The 16,805-nt window shown below is 45.7% G+C and overlaps 2 long non-coding RNA genes across 2 annotated transcripts; one reads left to right on the plus strand and one right to left on the minus strand.

Annotated features, from left to right (window-relative positions):
* Positions 1 to 2,891: 2,891 nt before the first annotated feature.
* On the plus strand, positions 2,892 to 15,125 carry LOC307201059. The gene is made up of 5 exons (XR_013832498.1): positions 2,892 to 3,112; positions 4,911 to 5,108; positions 12,822 to 12,958; positions 14,298 to 14,663; positions 15,086 to 15,125. It is a non-coding gene; the product is annotated as an uncharacterized lncRNA (long non-coding RNA).
* On the minus strand, positions 9,974 to 12,930 carry LOC307201121. The gene is made up of 3 exons (XR_013832560.1): positions 12,811 to 12,930; positions 11,804 to 12,723; positions 9,974 to 11,261 (listed from the first exon to the last, which is right to left on the minus strand). It is a non-coding gene; the product is annotated as an uncharacterized lncRNA (long non-coding RNA).
* Positions 15,126 to 16,805: the final 1,680 nt, after the last annotated feature.

The raw sequence follows: 16,805 nt of genomic DNA on the forward strand, positions 1-16,805 counted from the left end.
GTTCCTCATTCTGCTGTTTTGAGCTTTCCTGGGAAAGAGGAACTGGGAGCTAACCATCGCCTTTGGGTACATCTGGGGCATTGATAGTGATGTAAAAATTGGGGTTTGGCTTTTGCTGTCCAACTCCCCATAGGACTCTGAGTCCCCTAAGTCCATGATAGGTCAGAGAAAAATGGATGAAGGAAGGTTCCAGTGGAAAGCACGGCAGATCTTTATTTTTCTGTTGCAAAAGAGTTCCCTATCCTCCTTCCAAGGAGCGAGAGACCTTGAACCAAAGTGTGCGGGAACCTTTAAAGACTTCTGGCATTGTCCAACCCCCTTAGCCAAAGACCACCCCGAAATCATCATACATACATCTTAGGAGGCAATCTACAGCAGAAATCCTGCCTGCCAGGATACCTGATCGCTGATTGCATTCCCTGGGCAGCCTAGCCATTCTTTTTTTTTTTTTTTTAAGCGTTTATTGATTTTCCAATAAGAACATCCAATTAACATATCAAATCCAATCCAATAAAAAACTAAAATTAAAAAAGTCCAATTGTCTTCCAAATTGTAATCTTAATTTTTTTGACTTCCCACGGTCTGAATTCCAAAGCATTTTCCACATCATAGTCCCGCGTCTTATCATAGATGTTTTCATAATTCCATATCATGATTTTATCCTCCACGTTTGTCTCTGGCTCTGTGACCCTCAATCATGTCAGAAGGCGAATGCTTTTTTCCCATGGAGTGCAGATTTGCCAGTGTGTTGTACTTTTTCAACTGTTTTTGTTTTTCGATCACGCCGCTTCATCTAATTGCCTCCATTCCAGGCTTCTGTCCAGCTCTTTAAAGATTATTATTTTGGCAACTCCCAAATCGTTAGTCTTTCCCATCCAGCTGTTATCAGAGAAACAGAAGAAAACCTTCTTCAAAGCTTGTTGATTTATTCTTAAGCAAACTGCTTGTTATGTAGCCATATATCAGACATGATGATCAATTAGCCTTTGGAATCCACCAAGTCCCTCCTCTGGGCCCTGGAGGGGAGCTGCCAGACATCCATTTAGCCTTTTCTCTCGCTCATAATGAAAAAATTCTTTTTGCAAGCAGTTGCATATTTAATATTGTCTCCAATCTTTATAACTAGCCATCGGTTAGCTCCTGTTTCTCTTAATCAGGGAGGTATTTCAGATATTCCGCAACTGCGTAGTGGGTAGGTGTCATTTTGTTCTTTGTTTTTGTCTTTAACAGGCATTTCAAATCTTAAAAGAAAAGCGGCTGCGAATAAGTCCCAATTATATATAAAGTCCATCTGTGTCCACTTTTTAAAGAGCAATTTGGGTTCTTAATGAGGCTTGGCATGCAAAACCAATTGTTAGAAGAAGAAAAAACATACCAAGCCCCTCCGGATTCCAAACATCATAATGAGGATCTCTTTGAAGTTTGATCTTTTACACCAGAGACTGTACATCGTGCAGGTTTTTTTCCAGCTTTGTCAGTTCAGAGCGTGTCTGTTTGTTTTTCAAATCTTTATATTTTCCCAAACAGATGCGTCCGGCTATGGGGTGGCATCGCAGGAGTGTCAGTTGTCCCTTGCTCCGTGACCCAGTGCCCCTGCCGTCTGCCACATCGGCAATCTGGGGCAAACCGTGGGTCGTCAAGACAGCCCTCCCCTGCCCTGGGGAGGCTGCCAGGGCCAATTACCCCCATATCAGCCCTGAATTATCAGAACGGCTGGAGTCCAATTGTGTGGGATCCGCCATTTTCCACCGCTGGAAAAAGGAAGAGCAGCCTAGCCTTTGTTTTTATGGTTAATACTTTAGTGTTCCTGAGTCCAGGTGACAGGCTCACCCTAAAGGTACCCCTGCCCGTACGGGCCAGTCATGTACGACTCTGGGGTTGCGCGCCCATCTCGCTTAAGAGGCCGGGGGCCAGCGCTGTCTGGAGACACTTCCGGGTCACATGGCCAGCGTGACGAAGCTGCTCTGGCGAGCCTGCACCAGGGCAGCACACGGAAATGCCGTTTACCTTCCCGCTATAAAGCGGTACCTATTTATCTACTTGCACTTAAGGGTGCTTTCGAACTGCTAGGTGGGCAGGAGCTGGGACCGAACGACGGGAGCTCACCCCACCGCGGGGATTCGAACCACCGACTATACGATCGGCAAGTCCTAGGCACTGAGGTTTTACCCACAGCGCCAACCGCGTCCCCTTCATACACAAATACGCCCTTAAGACAGGATTTGTAAGTGAAAAGACAATGGGAAGGCTTTCCCCATTTGCCTCCCTTACTGCAGAGGAATATTTGAGGTCATTGGGAAAGTCCAAATGGCTTCAGGATTGCTCTCCCGTACTATTTCAGATACATGTGTGTATTTGTAAATATTTCAGATATGTGTGCATTTGTAAATATTTATTCTATATTTGAGACCTTAAAATTCTTATAATACCCACCGATTCCCCTCACATATTTTGCAGCCCTCGTTATATTTGGAAGGTCACACGCAAAAAGGAGCCTTGTCTCCTTCCCCTTCACTTTAAGATGGGATCGAAGACGTGGGGCTATCCATCATTCCTGACCACTGGCTAGGTTGACTGTGGCTGATGGTTTGAGTGCTGGAACTGATTAAAGAATTTGGAGAAGTGGCAGGCTTTAAGCTGAATATAACAAAAACAAAAATGCTTGTTAAAAATGTAACCACAGAAGAAAAGGACGACTTAGAAAAAATATTGGGCCTGAAAATCTCTTCAAAAGCGAAATACTTGGGTATTTGGATCACCCCCAAGAACATAAACTTATTTCAGGATAATTACACCAAAACTTGGCTAGAGATTAGAAAAAACTTGGTAACCTGGAGTAAACTAAAATTAACATTTCTGGGTAGGATTTCCATTATAAAGAAGTGTATGGAATTAAATTTGCTCTAACCACTAGGCAACATGGAATTTCCTAGAATTTTGGCACTGTGGCTGTGCATTCCATGTTCTCAAGGACCGTTGGCCAGCAACGGAGCTTGTGACCATTTGAACTGAGGTTCTGGCATCTTCAGCGTTTTGCGGTTTGCAGAGGTTGGCTGTAGTGACCTTCACTCAGTCACTACATTAGAAGATGGCATCCAAAAGACTTCTGGAGGTAAGTGGACATTGCCATGTCCGAGCACAATCCAAAGTGTTGGTGCTGACCTTTGAAGCGTTAAACGGCCTCAGTCCAGTATACCTAAAGGAGTGTCTCCAACCCCATCGATAGTTCGGACACTGAGGTCCAGCTCCGAGGACCTTCTGGCAGTTCCCTCACTGTGAGAAGCAAAGTTGCAGGGAACCATGCAGAGGGCCTTCTCAGTTGTGGCACCTGCCCTGTGGAACCCTCTTCCATAAAATGTCAAGGAAATAAACAACTATCTGGCCTTGAGCCCCCCCAGCTCCCCTGAATTTGGGCATGGCAGGCTACAGGGTCAGTTCCTGTATCTCTGTCCAAGAAGGTCAGCTTAGCCCCAGCAGGTCATGGCTTGCTGGTGGACATCTCAGGCCTCTCCTTGGGCCTTGGGAAAGTGGTTCTTCCTCTGCCTTGTTCCTCTACATCCCTTCCATTGGGTGTCTTGTCTTTTGGAGTTTCCAAACCTCAGAACAGGACTTGTCTCACCTTTTTTCAAATTGGTGTCAGCTGCTTTAGGAGACAACATCTGTCTGAAAAGCAGGATAAAAAGAATACAAAAAGTATTAAACTAATACTTTGAATAGCAAAGAGAACCTGCGCAAACGACGCTGACACAAAAACCCACAAATACATTAAGCAAAATAGAAATATTGCTGTGGCGATCACACAGGGTCCCCGGACGTTTAACGGTCTATTGATCCCTGTGCCACCACTATGCTCACTTCCCCGCTGCCACCATCCAGTTAAGGTAATGGTAAAGGGACCCCTGACCATTAGGTCAGGGTCGTGACCTACTCTGGGATTGCGGCGTTCATCTTGCTTTACTGGCCGAGGGAGCCGGCGTACAGCTTCCGGGTCATGTGGCCAGCATGACTAAGCCACTTCTGGTGAACCAGAGCAGTGCACGGAATCGCCGTTTACCTTCCCGCCGGAGCGGTACCTATTTATCTACTTGCATTTTTGGGCGTGCTTTCGAATAGCTAGGTTGGCAGGAGCAGGGACCAAGCAACGGGAGCTCACCCTGTCGCGGGGATTCGAACCGCCGACCTTCTGATCAGCAAGTCCTAGGCTCTGTGGTTTAACCCACAGCGCCGCCAGTTACTCTGGTAAAACACTGAGTCCAGTCAGTTGTTAAAAGTGAACAAAACACGCAAGTTTATTTTACAAACATTAGCAAGTTTATGGTTTCCCAGATAATATTCCTGTCAGTATCTTAACTTTAGTTTCTTTACTGGTCTATACCTTCCTAATACCTTCTGATTGATTATCTCAACTGTTTGACTGATTCCTCTTAACAAATTCTCTCCCTCTCTCACACCAGAATTGCCCAACCCACAGACTTGTCTGTCTCCCTAACTCCAGACTGTCTTCTCAACAACTCTAACTCATTAAAAACCTCTGTGCTTAAATCTTATACACCCTAACTCTGCCCCCGGGTTCCCAGTGGTTAGTCATTTTACAATCAGTTAACCCTTTCCCTATGAACCCAGTACGATGTCACACACATAGGAAGGCAAATGCCACAATTGCCTCCCAACCCAACCCCCCCCACCATGGCCCCCTCCACCTCCCCCACCTTTTCTTCCTAATTTAACCCTAATGTCTCAACATGGAAAATGTACCTATGGAAAATGTAACTTGAAAAAATAGACATTGCGCATTCCTTTGTAAACAAAGAAAACTTTAATAAATTTTTTTTTTAAGTATTAAACTGTACATTTCAAAGGATATATACCACCCTTGAAGTGTATGGAATTAAATTTGCTCTAACCACTAGGTCACACGGAATCTCCTAGAATCTTGGCCGTGTGGCTGTGCATTCCATGTTGTCAAGGACCATTGGCCAGCAACGGAGCTTGTGACCATTTGAACTGAGGTTCTGGCATCCTCAGCGTTTTGCGGTTTGCAGAGATTGGCTGTAGTGACCTTCGCTCAGTCACTACGTTAGAAGATGGCGTCCAAAAGACTCCTGGAGGTAAGTGGACATTGCCATGTCCAGTGGACTTAACTCTAAAAGGTAAAGGGACCCCTGACCATTAAGTCCAGTCGTGTCCGACTTTGGGGTTGCGGCGCTCATCTCGCTTTATTGGCCGAGGGAGCCGGCGTACAGCTTCCGGGTCATGTGTGAAATCAATGCTTGTTCATTTAACACAAGGTTTTTGCACTGTCCACAGGACATAAAGATAAAGGTAAAGGGACCCCTGACTGTTAGGTCCAGTCGCAGATGACTCTGGGATTGTGGTGCTCATCTCGCTTTACTGGTGGAGCTTCCAGGACATGTGGTCAGCATGACTAAGCCGCTTCTGGCGAACCAGAACAGCGCACGGAAACGCCGTTTACCTTCCCGCCGGAGCGGTACCTATTTATCTACTTGCACTTTGACGTGCTTTCGAACTGCTAGGTTGGCAGGAGCAGGGACCGAGCAACGGGAGCTCACCCTGTCGCAGGGATTCGAACCATCAACCTTCTGATCGGCAAGTCCTAGGCTCTGTGGTTTAACCCACAGCGCCACCTGCGTCCCGGACCTAACTCTAGAACATAGATTAATGGTGTCACCAAGTTTGGCAAAGAGCTATCCAATTTCACAGACAGTGTGGAGCTCTGGGCAAGTTTTTGGAAGGGAAAGGACTCTTGACTACTCGCTGTGTTTTGAACTCCTGTTGCTGTGTGAGTATGGTTTTAGCTAGTCATATTTTACAATGTTTTCATTTTTTTGTTTGTAACCTTCTAAGAAATGTGCAACTTTTCAAGTGGCTTTTTCAATAAACTTGGAAGAGGACTTTTTGTCTTTTGTACTCTGTGCCTTTACTCAGGGAAGCTAAACTGGTGCTTACAATTTGGACATCTACCTGTTGAATTTCTGTCTGAGTCACGGTAAAGTGACTCAGGGCTGGGCAAACCCAGTAAATATTGAGGCGGGGGTGTGTGTGTTCTCCTCCTTGAACCCCATTCGAGGGTGATCCGGGAAAGGAGATGGTGGAAGCTTTACTGTTTGACTTGTGATTTGCAACAGCTAGAGATCTCTCCTTCCTTCCTGGCCAAGTCCTGCTGGTGTCTAGGAGGAATGGTTGGGGTGTGTGTGGATCGTCCCACTTACTACAGGTCCTATTTCATTTTAGGGATGGATGGATCAGCCTACAGACAGCCCCTCTTCCTTGTAGCATCTAAGTATCCCTCTCGTTTTTCTCTGACACGTGGAGGTGGCCTCGCTTTGGTTACAGAGGGGCTAAGGAGCTTCTCCATCTCCTTCTCGGCACCACTGGAGAGCAACCAGAGATGGCCATCGTAGACCAGCTTTTCAGACCAGAGACCTTCAGCCGGGGGTTTTCTGCCATGGTGAAGTAAGAGGAAGAACACTGTGAGCTCCCAATGGTATGGCAAACGGAGCTCAAGGCACGGGATAGGACTCCCATAATTCTTTTACTGCTTTACAAGTCCACCACATATGATAAAAGGTGTCTTCTTTTTCCTTACGTTTCCAGCATGTATTTGACCATGTGTTTTTTTAAATAGATTTTATTAAAGTTTTAAAGATTACAAAAAGAAAAGTAAAAAAAGTTAAACAAACAAAGCACAAAAACAAACAAAAAGAGAAAAAAAGGGAAAAAAACGAAAAACAAACACAAACCCAACCTTTACATAACTTTCTTTCCTTTGCTTATTTCCTTGACCTCCTCACACCTCCCTTTTTTGTATTCTAGTTCAATTAGATATTTCAGCAAATCCTTTCCATCTTTGTTTTTATCCTAAAAAATTATCTTAATATACTGTAATTTTGCATTCTCCTCTTTCACTAATTACCAATCCATTTTTACTTAATCCTTTATAACATTTCTGCTAAAACCACATAGCTTCATTCCAACCTTGTTTTATACTTTCAGCTAGTTCACTAATGATACAGTGGTACCTTGGGTTACATATGCTTCAGGTTACAGACGCTTCAGGTTACAGACTTTGCTAACCCAGAAATATTACCTTGGGTTAAGAACTTTGCTTCAGGATGAGAACAGAAATTGTGCGGTGGCAGCGGGAGGCCCCATTAGCTAAAGTGGTGCTTCCGGTTAAGAACAGTTTCAGGTTAAGAACGGACCTCCGGAACGAATTAAGTACTTAACCTGAGGTACCACTGTACATCATTTTCATATACAGTGGTACTTTGGTTTTTGAACCGCTTAGTTTTTGAACAGCTTAGTTCTCAAACAACTTTGGACCCGAATGCTGCAAACCCGGAAGTGAATGTGAACTTTTTTTTTTGGAAGCCGAACATGGTCTGGTTTGAGTCCTACACTTCCAATTAGAGTGTTCCACTTCCGGTTTGAGTGTTCCGCATCGGATTTGAGTGTAACGCATCCGTTTTGGGTACTACACTGAAGTCTGCCGGCTATTGAGTCCCTAGCATCCACGCAACACGGAACTGATATTTGGAGCTCATATTTGGTGCTCTTGTTTTTGCTATTTTTAACGTTTTTGTTTGTGTGGCTTTTTCGGTTAATTTAATTTTGTAACTGTGTGGAACCCAGTTTAGCTACTGACTGATTGATTGTGTGACTGCCGAAATGAATAAAAGCAGCAAAGGCAAGGGAACCATTAACAGAACAACTGTAGAGGTAAAGAAGCAAATTATTTCCAAGCATGAAAGTTGTGTCCGTGTAAGTGATCTGGCAACACAGCTTGGTATGGCCAAATCTCCAAATTGTACCATCTTAAAAAAACAAGGATGCTATCAAAGGAGCCAGTGTCGCAAAAGGTGTTAAAACACTCACAAAGCATATGAACACAGACAATTGAAGAAGTGGAAAGATTGCTTTTAATATCGATAACTGAAAAGCAGTTGGTCGGTGACAGCATTTCTGAGAGCATAATTTGTGAAAAAGCTTTACATTTGCATGCCAACCTCATGAGAAAACCCCCTGGAACAAGTGCTGAGGGTGAGAGTTTCAAGGCAAGTAGAGGGTGGTTTGATAATTTTAAGAGAAGTGGTTTAAAGATTATGTTGAGTCACAAGGTTTCTGTTATGTATTGAGCTGAATAGGATCCAAAATGCAGCAGTCTGATTGGTTCTAGAACAATAGGATTCAGAATGCAGCAGTCTGATTGGTCTTAGAACAATGCAGCAGTATGATTGGTCCGCAGGAGCCACCCAATCCAGCTCCAGGTGGAAGTGAATCCACAACCTGATTGGCCTACAGGAGAATCCCGGAATTAGCCGAGAACCACATGCAGCCCATTGTGTAAATAATGTATATAAAGCAGATATTGTGGGGGAACTTCCATTTCTCCTCACCACTATGAGCTGAATAAAGAGCATGAAATCCACTCCCGACTCCGAGTATATTTCAGTTTCATTCCCAAACAAGTTTTCAGCTGTGATGAGACAGGCATATTTTGAAAGAAAATGCCAAAAAGGACTTACATAACAAAGGAAGAGGAAGCATCGCCAGGACACAAGCCCATAAAAGACAGGCTGACTCTTTTATTTTGTGTGAGCGCAAGTGGAGATTTTAAGTTGAAGCCTTTGCTAGTCTACCATTCTGAGAACCCCAGGGTACTTAAGAAAAACAAAGTTATAAAAAGCAAAATGCATGTGATGTCGATGGCAAACAGCAGAGCTTGGGTAACCAGGCAATTATTTAATTGAGTGGGTTCATGAAGTGTTCGGGCCAAGTGTGAAAAAATACCTCCAAGACAAAAATATTCCAATGAAGTGCCTGCTTCTTGCGGTGGCCCTGGGGTAACCCGAGAACCACGGTCCAGGTCCGGTCCAGAATCTGAAGGTTCCGCTAGGAGTCAGACCGACATGGTCAAGGCAGGACACGAGGCCGGAAGAAGAAGAATAATTTAGATTTGATATCCCGCTTTATCACTACCCGAAGGAGTCTCAAAGCGGCTAACATTCTCCTTTCCCTTCTTCCCCCACAGCAACACTCTGTGAGGTGAGTGGGGCTGAGAGACTTCAAAAAAGTGTGACTGGCCCAAGGTCACCCATCAGCTGCATGTGGAGGAGCGGAGACGTGAACCCGGTTCTCCAGATTACGAGTCTATCGCTCTTAACCACTACGCCACACTGGCTCTCCAGGCAAGGACAGGTACAGGATCTCAGGCAGGATCTGGCATACAGCACTGTTGCTCCCGCAACCTGGGGCAGGGTCCGACAGCCTTTTTGATGGGGTAACGGCCAGTCCTGATCCCCCAGCGACTCACCCCCCTGTTTCGCCCAAAGGCGAGCACTCCTCCTGCGAGTACTCAGGTCTCTCCTTAGTCTCTGCAGCTCGGGAGACGTCGGTGGGTTACTAGACCCAGGGGCTGCCTCAGCCTCCCCTGACCAAACCGGTAGTGGAGCAGCTGTAAGTGATGGCCCAGCTGGAGGCAACGAGGTAATCCCTACATCTGGAGCCAGGGCAGGCTCAGGCCCCTGACTTGGCCCAGCTGGTGTTTGTTGCAGGGGAACCTGTGCAGACTGGGACTCTTCAGGATCAGGCCCCAGATTTGGTTCAGATGGTGCCTGAGGCAAAGGATCCGGTGCAGACTGAGACTCCTCTGGTTCCAAGTCCGAGCCAGAGTCCCAGGCCATCACACTTCTTATGGATAATGCTCCAGGTCACCCTCCAGGCATGGAAGACGAGTTGATGGAAGAGTTCAGCTTCATCAGTGTAAAGTTCTTGCCCCTACAACATGACTTCTCTCATCCAGCCCATAGACCAGCAGGTCATATCTAATTTTAATAAGCTTCTGGTTTCCGGTTGCCTTAATGGCACAGCTCCCACGATAGCGGAGATTGTTGGCAAAGCAATAAACAAAGCTGATAGGTAATTATCGCCTCATTACCTGGCTTTTGGATGCAGGTGGTGCTGTGGGTTAAACTACGGAGCCTAGGATTTGCTGATCAGAAGGTTGGCGGTTCGAATCCCCACGATGGGGTGAGCTCCCATTGCTCAGTCCCTGCTCCTGCCAACCTAGCAGTTCTAAAGCACTTCAAAGTGCAAGTAGATAAATAGGTACTGCTCCAGTGGGAAGGTAAACAGCGTTTCCGTGTGCTGCTCTGGTTCACCAGAAGCGGCTTAGTCATGCTGGCCACTTGACCCGGAAGCTGTATGCCGGTTCCCTTGGCCAATAAAGCGAGATGAGCGCCGCAACCCCAGAGTCGGTCACGACTGGATCTAATGGTTAGGGGTCCCTTTACCTTTACCTGGCTTTTGCTCCAACATGGATGTGAGAGGCAGGGAGACGCTGGGTGCAAAAGCACTTCACCTCTCTATAACCCTCCAATGCCGCCATTAAGAGCAGCGGTTCTTCTGCTCGTTAAGAGATTAATTCTGATTAATGCACAGACCCATGCTGGTAATGATGGGACAAGATTATGGACTGCCAAATCAAAACAGCTACAAGGTCGTACAGATTTAAATTGGAAAGATGACTTCATTCAAGTAACAAGATGGTATGTGTTGTGGGGGGGGCGGGAGCCAATCACTTCATTATAAATCCTTACTTACATAAATGACTTGGCAAACCCCTCAAGAATGCTGAAAACTTTGTTCTTTAAAGCAAGTGAAGAAGAAAGGAGATGGGAGTACAGATATGGATTATAATAAACTGGACTGTGTGAGGAAAATATTGTTTGGAATAATTATAAAAATGACTTGGAGCCTCTGCGGAGTTAATTTCTCACTTGCTTCTTGATTGAGGGGAGGAGGGACTGAACTTTGAAGACATGCCATGGCTCTGGTAGGACACTAGATCATTCTTCTAAAGATAATTATAATTGTTTTGATGGGACGTGGAGGGGAGAATTTGGAGGCCTGCCAGGGCTTTGGCAGGGTGTTGGGTGACTCCCTGCCTGAAATCAAAAGTGGAATTTTACAGCTGCAATCAGAAGAGTTGAGAACAAAGACAGAGATTTCTCCCGAGGAACTTCAAGTCAAGAAAGCTGTAAGGCACAAAAGAATCAGGAATAACTGATAGGAACATAATATTTGATAAAGAATTAGAGGAACAATTGATGGAAATTAAAACCTCACACAGGAAGAAGAAAGGAGAACTTCACTTGCGAATTTACAAATCTTTATATGTGTTAATGCGAATTGAAGTTAATTATTGTAGCTGTGGTATAAGGTATGTGGCAATGACAAACCTAGACAGCATCTTAAAAAGCAGGGACATCACCTTGCCAACAAAGGTCCGTATAGTTAAAGCCATGGTTTTCCCAGTAGTGATGTATGGAAGTGAGAGCTGGACCATAAAGAAGGCTGATCGCCGAAGAATTGATGCTTTTGAATTATGGTGCTGGAGGAGACTCTTGAGAGTCCCATGGACTGCAAGAAGATCCAACCTATCAGGACTGAAGGAAATCAGCCCTGAGTGCTCACTGGAAGGACAGATCCTGAAGCTGAGGCTCCAATACTTGGGCCACCTCATGAGAAGAGAAGACTCTCTGGAAAAGACCCTGATGTTGGGAAAGATGGAGGGCACAAGGAGAAGGGGACAACAGAGGACGAGATGGTTGTACAGTGTTCTCAGGGCTACTAGCATGAGTTTGACCAGACTGCGGGAGGCAGTGGAGGACAGAAGTGCCTGGCGTGCTCTGGTCCATGGGGTCACAAAGAGTCGGACCTGACTAAACGACTAAACAACAACAACATAAGGTATGTGAGACTATATGTGGGGCTGTTGAACAGGATGCGCCTATGGTGGAGGATTTTATGTCTCTGGGAAATTCCATAGGCTTGGAAGTGAGTGGTGATGATGTGAAGGAGTTAGTGGAGGAGCACAGAAGAACTTCAAAACATTCTGATGGAGCAGCAACAGGTGGCAACTGAGGAAATATCTTCAGAGGAGGAGAGCAGCAGAGAGAGTGTATCTACTGTAGTGATCAAAGAAATGTTTGCAAAATGGGCCGAAGTGCAAACTTTTGTTGAAAAATATCACCCCGATAAAGCTGCTGTAAGTCATGCCGCTAACACTTTCAGTGATAACGCTATGTCTCACTTCAGACAAATTTTAAAACATTGGCAGAAGCAAGTCTCAATTGAAAAAACTTTGGCGAGGAAAAGATCCAGTGAGTCTGAACCAGGTGTCAGTGGTATAAAAAAAGCAAGGGAAGGAATGGCAGGAGAGGAGGCACCGACTGAGATTCTGGAAAAGGACCCCGACCCCCCCCCATCCAAACAGTGACTATCATCAGTGCAGGTAAGAAAAAAGCACATTTTCAATTTTTTAAATCAACAAAAATACTGTTTTATTGATTTTACAGTATAGTAAATTGTTCATTGCTTTCATTTTATGGCTCAACGGTCTTGTTAGATGCTAAAATTTATGTTAAATTTCTGTTTTAAGGGTTGTTTTTAATAGTCTGGAACGGATTAATCCATTTTACATTACTTTCTATGGGAAAGTGCACCTTGGTTTTGGAACGCTTTGGTTTTGGAACGGACTTCTGGAACGGATTAAGTTTGAGAACCAAGGCACCACTGTAATTTTCTTGGCTTACCTATCTTGGGTTACTTGGACTGATCCCGGACTGCGTTTCCTGATCTTTGGACTTGGGACTTCGTTGTGTGTATTGGCTTCTGGACTTGGAGATTTGTCTTGGCACACTATCTTACCTGGTAGGCCAGCGGAGCAGGGCAGAAGTGTGTGGCATCCTAGTTCAGGGCAAAGAAATGCAGGGAAGTCACTTGTACCTCTCTTCCAGCAACATCTGACCAGCCTGTTGCACACGATCCTTGGGATGGAGGGATACAAGGCAGCTGTGCACCATCACTTCCCACAGCTGCTGATAGCTCTCCTGGAGATGATTTCCACCTTCCTCTATGACCAGGAATTCCTCAAGTGAGTAGTGTGTCGCAAAGGGGCCAATGGAATCCTTTCTCCTTCAGCCCCTGGGGGTTTCCAATCCAGCCTGGTTTTCCAAAGGAGACTGTCAGGTGGCTACTAGGGAGCAAGGATGGGGACGGAATTTGATCCTGTTTGCATGTCAAGGCAGATCTGCATAATTCACCATTTCTGGAAAAGTTACCGTATTTTTTGCTCTATAAGACGCACCTTTTCCCTCCAAAAAAGTAAGGGAAAATGTGTGTGCGTCTTATGGAGCGAATGCAGGCTGCGCGGCTAAGCCCGAAGCTAGAACAGCGAGACGGAGCACTGCGCAGCGCTCCTTCTAGCTATTCTGGCTTTTGGATAGCCCCCGCGAAACCTCTGTAGGGCAACGGGACGAAGGCTCCCTGCTGCCCTGCGGAGGCTTCGCAGTGGGAAGTGGGGGGAAGGGACAGAGTGTGCGGCTCTGTCCCTTCCCCCACCTCCCAGAAAAGCCCCCAAGAACTGCACTCCCTTTAAAGAGTGCACAGTTCTTGCGGGAGATGGGGGAAGGTACAGAGGGCAGCTTACCCACGCGCAGCCTCTTCCAGGAGGGGGAGCCTTCATCCCGCTGCCCAGGAGAGGCTTCAGCGGCTATCCCAGAAGCCAGAACAGCAAGAGGGATCTGGCTTCTGGGATTCAGAATCCCCCCCCCTTGTTTCCTCCCTCCCCCAAACTAGGTGCATCTTATCGTCTGGTGCGTCCTATAGAGCGAAAAATACGGTAACTTCTGGGGTAGCCTCATAAATGTGGTTTTCCAGTTTGGTTCTTGGTTTTCTGGCTTACGATAATCAAATACCAAACAGTACAGAAAACAAGGATCTTTTGATGCTATCCTGCTCAGAGCAGCTGTTGGGTCCCCCCCCCCCAAAAAGATACCTGATCCCCAAAACCTGTGTGAAATATACTCAGAGTCGCAAAGTGATTTCATGCTCTTTATTCAGCTCATAGTGGTGAGGAGGAATGAATGAAAGTCCCCTCAAGGTATCTGCTTTATATACATTATTTACACAATGGGCTGCACATGATTGGCTAATTCCGGAATTCTACTGTAAGCCAATCAGGTTGTGGATTCACTTCTATCTGGAGCATGATTGGGTAGTTCCTGCCAACCAATCATACTGCTGCATTGTTCTAGGACCAATCAGACTGCTGCATTCTGAATCCTATTGTTCTAGGACCAATCAGGCTGCTGCCTTTTGGATCCTATTGTTCTAGGGCCAATCAGACTGCTGCAGTTTGGATCCTATTCAACCCAGTACATAACACTGTGGCAATGCCATTCCTGGTAATACTGGCCTTGCTTTGGTTACAGAGGGGCTAAGGAACTTCTGCATCTCCTTCTCAGCACCAATGGAAAGCAACCAGAGACGGCCATCGTGGACCAGCTTTTCAGACCAGAGACCTTCAGCTAGAGGTTGTCATGGTGAAGTAAGAGGAAGAACACCGTGAACTCCCAATGGTATGTCAAAAGAAGCTCAAGGCACGGGATAGAACTGTGCCCCTGTTTGCTTTCTGTGGTTGTCTTCCCCTTCCTTGGCAAGATCTGGTTCTCCATTTTGGTGCTCTCGGAAAGCGATGCTGGCTATGGATCCCTCCCAAGGTGGAAAACATCACCGCTGCTCTCAACAACAAAGATGTTGCCAGAATGCCACAAGAAGAAGCAGCCATCTGCAGCGAGGTTTGGCACAGGAGGAAATGGGTGGAGCAAGGAGACCCCGGCTTGGTTTCTGCTTAGTGTTTGGCTTTGTGTCCTCCACAGAGGGAAGTGTCCTCCTACTGATAGCATCTCTTCTGCCACAGTCATGTCCTGAAGGCAGGCTTTAGGCTTAAAGTTACAAATAGGTACAAACAGGTTTACCCCATATGGGAGATAACCTAGTTACTGCTGACTGACAGCCAGCAATCCAGTCCAGGTGAACCAGGTAGCAGGCAGGATGAAAAGGAAGGGAGGTGGCTATGTGACTTGGCCTTTTACCAGGCCTTGGTCTGGAAAGGTCACGCCCACCTGCTAGTCACATGCAAAAGGAAGGATGCTCCAGACCAGGTGTAACAGGAAGTTCAATTGGCTGGACCAACATTCCCCATGAATGTTTACTCTAGGCAAACAGGAAATGTTGTACTTGACTGCTCCAGAGGATTAGTGAGTACCATCACTCTCTCCCACACACAAAGAGGTTAGGAATTTTGCATTGTGCCTTATTTTAAGGTGGCTTTTAATTGATTTTACCTGATTTTGCTAAAAAGCTTGTTGTCCCAATGGATGCCTTTGAGGTAGGGCTAGGGAGCCTCCCTCTCAAACACTCAGTTCTTACTCCTGCTGTGAGTTCAGAAGGGAACAAAGGCATCTGGTGGGCTAATTGGAAACCCAGCCAGATGGGAGGGGTATAAATAATATATTATATATCAGCGGCCACAGGATCAACCAAGTGGAGTGGTGCTGTCCTCATAACCATCAGTACACAGTAGTAGGAAACCTTGTTGTGTTTCATGTTGATGTTGTTTGTTGATTGTAGGTGTTATTTATTGAATTTGAATCCCAGGTCGGTTCACAACACAAAGTTACAATATACAAAGCGCAAAATACATAATTTAAAAAGTCAAAACGTAATAAAAATTAAAATAGAAAAACGTTGTTTGCTTAAAATGGAAAATTATAAACATAGATTAAAAATTATAAACATAGATTAAAACATGTGAAATATACTCTGAGTCAAGAGTGGATTTCATGCTCTTTATTCAGCTTATAGTGGTGAGGAGGAATGGAAGTTCCCCCAGAATGTCTGCTTTATATACATTATTTACACAATGGGCCCATGTGATTGGTTAATTCCGTTATTCAGCTGCAGGCCAATCTGGTTGCGGATTCACTTCCACCTGGAGTTGGATTGGGTGGCTCCTGTGGACCAATCAGACTGCTGCATTCTGGACCCTATTGTTCTAGGACCAATCAGACGGCTGTATTCTGAATCCTATTGTTCTAGGACCAATCAGACTGCTGCATTCTGGACCCTATTGTTCTAGGACCAATCAGACGGCTGTATTCTGAATCCTATTGTTCTAGGACCAATCAGACTGCTGCATTCTGAATCCTATTGTTCTAGGACCAATCAGACTACAGCCTTTTGGATCCTGTTCAACTCAGTACATAACATGTATACACACTAATATACTATACAAAAGCCCTTAAAAATACTCTAGCCCACAAATAAAAACATCCAAATTAACATACCACATTTAACAACTATTTAAAACAAACCCACCCTCCAAATCAAACAGCACCCACCCAAGTTAAAACACCATCCCTGTTAAAACAGTAATGTTAAGACAAGGGGTCAGGTCCACGCTCTCCTCCCACCCCCGAGCAGTGCCACCCCCGCAGGAACGATCTTTGCTGTTTCCCCTTCCTTGGGGGTCCCACCCCCAGGACAGGGAGGCGTTATAGAGCTGCCCCAGTCACAGGTGTACGCCTAGCTGGGGCAGCAGGTATTGCCAATGCTGCCTGCCCACTCGGGGATCCTGGTCCTTGCAGGACTCTCTGCAGCCCTTTGGAGTGGGGGGAGCGGGCAATTCCCTAGCAGCACTTCTGTTGCATTTTTTGTTATAAAAAGCTCCTCCTTTCTAAATTATTTATTCACCAACAGCAGGGATTACTGTATTTTTTCGTGTATTGTTGAGTTTTTTTGGGGGAGGATTGCCCTGCCTTGGTGAGCTTTTTTTGGGGGGATGATTACCCAGAATTAGGGACGCGGGTGGTGCTGTGGGTTAAACCACAGAGCCTAGGACTTGCCGATCAGAAGGTCTATGGTTCGAATCCCCACGA

This window comes from Podarcis cretensis (assembly GCF_951804945.1).
Source record: "Podarcis cretensis genome assembly, chromosome: 13".
NCBI lineage: Eukaryota > Metazoa > Chordata > Lepidosauria > Squamata > Lacertidae > Podarcis > Podarcis cretensis.